The sequence below is a fragment of the Pollicipes pollicipes genome, unplaced genomic scaffold (assembly GCF_011947565.3).
Source record: "Pollicipes pollicipes isolate AB1234 unplaced genomic scaffold, Ppol_2.1 Scaffold_4219;HRSCAF=4965_pilon_pilon_pilon, whole genome shotgun sequence".
NCBI classification, from domain to species: Eukaryota; Metazoa; Arthropoda; class Thecostraca; order Pollicipedomorpha; family Pollicipedidae; genus Pollicipes; species Pollicipes pollicipes.
In genome coordinates, this window is record NW_023596448.1 from 20907212 (window position 1) to 20914222 (window position 7011).

Genomic DNA, 7011 nt, shown 5'->3' on the forward strand with positions numbered 1-7011 from the left:
AAACGGTAGCACTCTTTGTTTAACCGTCGTCACCCGCGCGTGTGGTATCTAGCGTATCAGAACAGCAAGACCATGTTTACATAGCGTGCTGAAATGCTTGAAAAGCGTGAGAAAAAGCTGTGTATGCTAGTGAAGGATTAGCCCAGCTGCAGAGATAAGTCCCAGAGTGTGCCCATGATGATTCAGACCGGGAAGAACCCCATAGCTGGTTTTGCAGATCTATACGCCTCTGATATCGCATCGTATGGGACCTAGTGTGCAAGGCGCCAGACCTTACCCGGCGCGCCGTCACCGTATGTCGTAAGCGGCAATTGTGAACGAAGTTCACGATGGAATTGGACGTAGTCCGATCATACATTCTGCCCGGTGGTACAGGACGCATAGGACAGTAAGGTAGACAGGCAGTGCACAGTAGGCGGTGACTACATTTGGCTGTTATACGATAAGATCAGTGTGCAAGCTATTGAACCCTGCGCTGTTTGCCAGACGTACCACGACAGCGCATCATTTGTCACGCCACATCTAGGCGAATTTTCTTCCAGCAGTTCAATACTCTGGCCTGCAACGGCTGATAGCTGGCCAGATCCAGCCTGACAGCCGTCTCCGCGCACAATGCACGTCTTGCACAGATCAGGAATGTGTTCATCATTGCACACATCAGAATGTGTTCCATAGGCCTTCGATTGACTTCAGTTAAGACAACAGGGAACCCGGACCCCTCGAAAAGCTGGCGCGCAACGGCACGCGCCATTACATGTGTGCCGAAACCAGCGGACTTGTCGGCACACATGCTTCATGGTGGCTGGTGGTAGTTTGCTCAGACAAATCACAAAATGGAAGATGGAATCCATTTATGCGATGGGATGATCTATTAGAAACTGAGGCTCGCACGGTGATGTAGCCAGGATTTCTCCAGGAGACGAGCCAAATCTGGTCAAAGAGGTCCTTTCTACCAACGCGCTATCGTTGTTCTGCGGCACTAATTTGAATTCGAGGGATCTTTTTACACCTGGGATCCTGTTTTGATGCATCGGGCTATCCATTAAGGCTTAAAAACACTACGGGCGTCCATAACTGACAAAATTATTAGACCCCCGCCACTTTCTTGGGGTGGGGGGGGAGGCGGGTGTGGGGTCATGTCCCCAAAGCACCTCCTCCCCTGGCTAAGCTGTCGTGTTCGCATCTGCAGTTTAACACGCGCCCGGGTGGTCGGCTAGATACCCTTCACTCGGGTGAGTGAGGGGTCAACTTGACCCCCACGCTAAGATCTCAAGAGCTAAGAAAGCTAGAGACACCACATTTACAGGATGTGTTGACCTGTACGTGAACTCACCTAGGTCAAAGTTTCGGGTTCCTAGGTCATGATCTTCGGGTCAGAAAAGGTCAAACAAGGTTAAGTTCCAGGTTGGTCTCTCTAAAGTGCCCCCAGAACCTAGGTAATCGTTTCTGAGCAAAAGGTCACATTCTCAGTTTAAGGTTAATTACCTTTTTGACCTTTTTAAGGTCAAGGTGACCAGAATCATGCAAGATTGCTTTGAGTTTTGCATTTGACTAAGGACAAGGATTACGCTAGGCAGTATGTTCCTCAAACAAATGTTGACCTGGGTCATTTTAGGTCAATGACCTGTTCTGACCTCGAGAAAGTTCATGAAAGATGTATAATTTGGTTCCTGCTATCAATAAACTCGGAATGAGCACCAGAAACTATCTCACACAGCAAGCCCTAGAGTAACAAAGCAAGTTGGTTTTGACCTTGGTATGACCTTCATACCTGACCTTAGGTCAATTTAATCTGCTCATTCAAATGTTGTGTTACCTAAGAAAGCATCTCAGAGATGTATGGCTTCGTCTAACACTCCGTTGTTGCATCAGGCCGAAGGATTCCGTAGAAATTGTCTTCGCTGAAACCATGGTCTGACTTTGACCTGCCATAGGTCAGCGACTTTAAAAGGTATATCTAAATTCTTGGTGCCAAACGATCCGCTATTTATTCAATTGTCCACAACTATGCAAAATTTGGCGCGGCTACGCCGCGTCGTTCGGAAACCATTCTGGAAAACCTTCGGGGAAAGTCAATATGACCCCCTCCCTCACCCGGGCGCGTGTTAACACGCGCCCGGCTGGCCGGCTGGATAACCTTCGCTCGGGTGGCGGGTCAATTTGACACCCTAAGATCTCAAAAAACTATGAGAGCTAGATACACCAAATTTACAGGGTATGTTGACCTGTACGTGAACTCACTTAGGTCAAAGTTAGAGGTTTCTAGGTTATGAGTTACGGGTCAAACAAGGTCAAACAAGTCAAATTCCGGGTTGCTTGCCAAAGTGCCCCAGAACCTAGATAACTGTTTCAAAGCCAAAGGTCACATGCTCATCTTAGGTCAGTGACCTTGTTTGACCTCTTGAAGGTCATGGTGACCAAAATCATACAAGACTGCTCTGAGTTTTGCATTTGAACGAGCGACAAAGTTTACGTTAGACAGTATGCTCCTAAAAACCAAATGTTCACCTAGGTCATTTTAGGTCAATGACCTACTCTGACCTCTAAGAAGTCCATGGAAGATTTGGAGTGCGATTCCTGCTATCAAGAAATCCCAAACAAGCACCAGAAACTATCTCATACAGCAAGCCCTAGAGTAATAAAACAGGTTGGTATTGACCTTGGTCTGACCTTCATACCTGACCTTAGGTCAATGCAATTTACTCATTAAATTGATGCATTATCTAAAAAGCATTGCAGAGACGTATGACTTCGTCTAGCACTCCGTTGTTGCATCAGATTGAACGATTCCATAGAAATTGACTCCGCTGGAACCACAGCCTGACTTTGACCTGCCATAGGTCAGCGACCTTAAAATGTAGATGCAAACTGTTTTCATCAAACAATCCGCTATTTAATTGCCTACAGCTGTGCAAGCTTTGGCGTGGCTACGCTGTGCCGTTCGGAAACCATTTTGGAAAAACCTTCGGGGGGTCAAGTTGACCCCACCCGAGCGCGTGTTAAGCGTGTTTTTCGTAATCGATAATTTTAAATTGGATCTGGAAAGGACGCGCAGCCGCGCAGTCCCATTCCAGGGAATTTTTATCCGTGTTTGATCAGGACTTCTGACAGCTCTCCAAGCTATGTGCGTCGTCCACAGGATCAGGATCAGGACCTGTCTTCACACTGTTTGGATCAAATCGTTCGAAGTTCACAGTAAGCTTTATAGACCAATCGTTCCGGGCGCTTTTTGAGCATGCAAATAAGCCCTCCTCCACGGAGGCACTCGTTGCCCAGCCCAAGTAAAGCCGAGTGTTGGCTTTCAGCCGTTGGCCTGACCGAAAATCCCAGACATCGGGTGTATCGAGTGCCGCAGCACCGCCCGAACCGCCCACAGACTGATAGCGCCTGGCTATCGAGAGCTCGCTAAGACCGCGACAGCCGCGGCTGATAGGCGCTCTCGAGACCGCGAGGGCGTCTGTCGCGTATCGCCCGAACACTTCAGCACCGGAGTGCCCAGCAGCCCCGGCACTTGGAGGAGTTCGGTATCGGAGGTCAGCGCTCGGGCGCCCTTCGTCCCCGGATAACGCCGGCCGCCCCTTACAGATTGGTTTAAAGCGGCTGGCGGTGGATGGCAAAGAGACCCGTGCAGCCCAGCCCATCTGGCGTTAATGACGGGCTTAGCGCGTTTCCTGTAACCTGACGGACGGCGTCATGCGCGTTCTGACGAACCGCGCCACGCCAGCGATGTTTGCCCAACCTCAACGGGCGCCGCGGCCAGCTTGCCTTGCGTGGGGCCCCCCAACAACCAGATCTCGGCCCGATAAGAAGAGTCCGCTTCAAAGCCCTCGCCAGTTCGGCAGCACCCGCCGCTGGCGAGGTGGGGGCAAAGACGTGCTCCCCCGCCCCCGCCCCCCCCCCCCCACCGCGGGCACGGTCTGGGCACGTGCAGCCCTTGACGCGGCGGCGAGCGGGCGGGCGCGGCACACGTGATGAATGCCATGATCGATGGTTTCGGCCCGCCGGCACAATGCTTGGCTGCATGACCACAGCCGTCCCCTCTGTGGCCTCTGTGGCCTCCACAGCTTGCCCCCCCCCCCCCCCCCTGCAGCTACCAATGGAGCCGCGCTGAAGCCACAGTTCGGCGAGCCCCATTGTGTTCAGCTAGCGTGCGGTCCTACGCAGCAACTGGCCACCGCTTCACAGTCGACCCCTGGAGGTTGACGACAGATCGACAGACCGGTCGGTTACCGGCCCATTCCACTTGATTTGCTCAACTTTCTAATGTGCGGACTTTAGCTGTGTAATTTTTATCTCGATCGGACCAGCGGCGACCAAGCTAGAAGTAAGATGTGTGGAGGAATCTTCTTGTGCTTGCTGATTGCATGCAAGTCAGTTTTGCACCGTGTAAATTGCTCTCAGATCAAAGCCCAGGAAGATTTGAGGGAATGCTTGAGGCTCTCCTGGAAGGAAAATGTAGGCGCAAGCAGTCCCAGCATTTTTGTTAACCCTTCACACCGCACTGTTGCCTTTGATGGTCTGCATCTTACGCGACAACAGTCGGGATACGGTAACACGGAGCACTTCTGAGCCGCTGGTGAGCCAGTAAACCACTTTAATGCTGGCTTTTGGGGCAAGTTTTTCGCGATTTTGGCTTTCTTGACACTTTGCTACCTTAAGTCTGCACATATTTTGGAGGAATCCTGTGATGCAACCAACCATACCATCAGGTCAGCATAATCTATTAGATAAGCCTCGTCTGAAGTTTCATAATCACGAGCTTTCTGAAGTGTGGGTCCATTCTAGGTTGAAAAACACAATTGAATATTCCCTTACAGCGAACCAGGTCATGGAAGTCTCGCGAAGGTTATGAGATCAAAACCTGAGAAGCGAATAACCTGAAATTTGGAAACGATGCATTTTTTCCAGGTTGAGTTGACAAAGCACGATTTTCTTTTCTGAGCTTTTGACTGCTTTCATCCCGTATATATATATATATATATATATATATATATATATATATATATATATATATATGTGTGTGTGTGTGTGTGTGTGTGTGTGTGTCAAATGATAGAGCACATGATGTGGCAAAGAGCATATATATATATATATATATATATATATATATATGCATATAAACAAATATATGACAACTTGAAGTGTGAGCCGTAACCTTTAGAGCTGGTTCACGTATGATCCTGTGAGCAGTACTCACGACCACACACCCATAGACAAATGAATCAAGCCTTTCAATGAGCTCTCTTAAGAGCAGTATCTCAAACAAATTACGTCGACACGGAGCATGATGCCGGTAGCTCCCGGGGAAAAGGTCTGAGTTAGTGAAATGCAGTTGTGTGATTCATGTTGGATGTTGTAGGCCGCAGCGTGTTCTGTACATTTTGTATTATGCATGGTTGTAGCATTATCTGTATTAACGAGTATTATTCAATTATATATGCATTGTAGTGCGCATGTTAATGTTTTAATGCCATGATAATGAATAACGATGTATCTGAAACGTTGAATAACTTAAAAAAGACATAAATGAAGACGATGCATGTCTCTTGATGAATTGCTTTCGAACCGAACAGACGACACAGGGTAAGAAAGATTGAAAAGCTTGACCGAAATTGCCCAGAACTGAAAACACCATATTCTTCAATGTTTATTTCTTAAGTGAATATATATATATATATATATATATATATATATATATCTACACACACACACACACACACACACATATATATATATATATATATATATATATATATATATATATATATATATTATACAATGTTAGGCATTCGTAATGTAGCCTCTCGAACATCTCCAAGGCTCTAGTTAGGTCGCTATTGCTTTGATCGGATGAACAACACAGTTAAGCTCAGGACATCAGGCAAATCCACACACACACACACATTTCCCCTAACATCGAGAAGATGGAACGATACATTAGTCGTTTCGTCAGTTTGTTGGTAGGCGAATCTCGTCAACGTAGGCAAAAACAAAACAATCTTAAGTCAAAAAAGTGCAATGAAAACCTAACATGAAAAGATAATGAAAAAAGCAGTCTTTTGGAAGAAATACGCATCTCTTTTCCATAGCAAGTTATCTCCTGATGTATAATCTCAGATAAAAATGATAAACGTTTTTACCGTCCTCTTATCCTGTTACGAAACGCGGCCCAAGATCACAAGCTCGGCAACTCAAGGCGTCGAAAAACGAAAATAGAAAACATCAATAAATTCGTCATCTAAATGTAAGTCTTGCGAATTCGTCATTGCTCACCGTTACTGGCCATTAATGGTTAAAGCTGCGACTGGGGCGGGGAAGCTTCACATGTAGCGTAAACGAAGGATACCAAGGGGCCGGTTGGAAGGGTCACAAGGTTGGACGGCGAAACGCTACACTTAGATGTGGTTGAAAATCACGCTTAAGTCTTTATTAAAAGTATTTAAAACAATAAAGCTGGACACCATGAGGCTTCTTTCCAGGACAAGTAACGCTTCATACCTCCAGCTCAATTGGGAGCCAAGCGGACATTACCTTTTTGGGACATGGCCCTTAGCGTGGCGTAATCGCTATGGATGGGGCAGGGCATAGTTTCGGGGAGTGAGTTGGAAGGCTGAGCCATAAATGAATTATGAAGCCTGCTACCAAACATCGCCGACAAACGGTTTTCCCCCCGTATCTAACCCACTTTGGGGGTTGTTTGGATGGTTGATGAAGCCCAAGTTAAGAGAGGGAGCTGAAGCTCCTCAGCTTAATAAAAGGAAGCTATACCCCTAGATGGAGGAGTTACCCAGCGTAACCAATGCGTAGCCGGGGAGAGGGTTGTTGACAATGGCCAAAAATGCGTGACGTAGCTTGTAACTGGATCCTTAACATGCTATTTACTTCTTGCATTTAAACCACCGTAAGCAATGCAGCGGGATCAGTCGAAATACTGAAGGCGATCACTGCAGCTCGGCTCACTGTGCTCCTCATGGACCTCAAGACTGCACAAATTGGCTGCAGAGCATCGTA